General features: G+C 54.8%; 1 long non-coding RNA gene across 1 annotated transcript; it reads left to right on the top strand.

The window, feature by feature from the left end:
* Positions 1 to 2: 2 nt before the first annotated feature.
* LOC108299341 lies at positions 3 to 1,060 on the top strand. The gene is made up of 3 exons (XR_001822911.2): positions 3 to 95; positions 331 to 398; positions 974 to 1,060. It is a non-coding gene; the product is annotated as an uncharacterized LOC108299341 (long non-coding RNA).
* Positions 1,061 to 1,065: the final 5 nt, after the last annotated feature.

Below are 1,065 nucleotides of genomic sequence, written 5' to 3'. Positions count from 1 at the left end.
TATATGGCCAGCCTGTGGCAGGTGGGGACACTCCAGCCCCTCGCCGGGCTGTGCTGGAAACCGTCAGAACTTACCTCACCATCACTGACACTCAGGTGAGCCATGGGAGGGTGGGGAGGAGGGAGGAGGGGAGCTCTCAGGTGGACAGTGTCGGAGAGGCCGAGACCCTAGCCACCAGGGCTCACGTGGGTCTCTGTGTTCTGGAGCACATCCCAGCAGTCGTGGGGCTGGGGGCTGCTAATGGTGGGGAGGCTGCTCTGGGACTGCTGCCATTGCTGCTCTCTTAACTTCTCAGTTACTCTCTCCTCTTCATTCCCTTGGGGCCACCAGTTGGTGAACAGTCTCCTGGAAAAAGCCAGCGAGAAGGTGCTCGACCCTGCCAGCCCTGACTTTACCAGGTAATTTACTAAGGGCCTGCACTTGAGCTGGAGCAGCCCAGGGAGCTGGAGGGTGCATCTGGCGGAAGCACTGTGGGTTCCCTCTTGAATTATTTAAGGAAGTCTTGAGGTATTAATTGTCCGGGCTGTGCTCAGAGGCTCTGCTGACTGGTTCCTTCTTCCTGGAAAGGCCATTTAGTCTGCTACGGAGGAGCAAGGACCCAGGAGACACGCCATCTCACCATCCGATGGTTCTGATCCCAGCCCTGTCACTTATAGGCTATGTGACCTTGGACAAATTACTTATCCATTCTGCCTCTGAGGCGTCATCTGTAAAATGGGCCTGATAATAGTTCTTGCAAGGTTGCTATGAGGATTGAAGGAGTTAGCAGGTGTAAAACACCAAGAACGGTGCCTGGTACATCATGAGTGCTCAATTAGGTGCTAGCTATTATGATTGTTCATGAGCTCCTTCAAGCCCCGTGTCCTCACCCTGACTTCACGCACCTCCCCATACCCAGTAGTCATAAGAACACTGGTAATCTGCTCCCTTCTCCAGCTCCCACCCCTCTTCTTGGTCTCCTGCCCCTGAGCAGATTGTCTGTCCTGGACTTGGTCGTAGCCTTGGCTCCATGTGCTGATGAAGCCGCCATCAGCAAGCTGTATTCCACCATCCGGCCCTACCTAG

This window comes from Cebus imitator, unplaced genomic scaffold (assembly GCF_001604975.1).
Source record: "Cebus imitator isolate Cc_AM_T3 unplaced genomic scaffold, Cebus_imitator-1.0 Scaffold6627, whole genome shotgun sequence".
Lineage (NCBI taxonomy): Eukaryota > Metazoa > Chordata > Mammalia > Primates > Cebidae > Cebus > Cebus imitator.
Note: the sequence above shows the minus strand (reverse complement) of the source record. Positions and strands in the feature narration are given on the sequence as shown.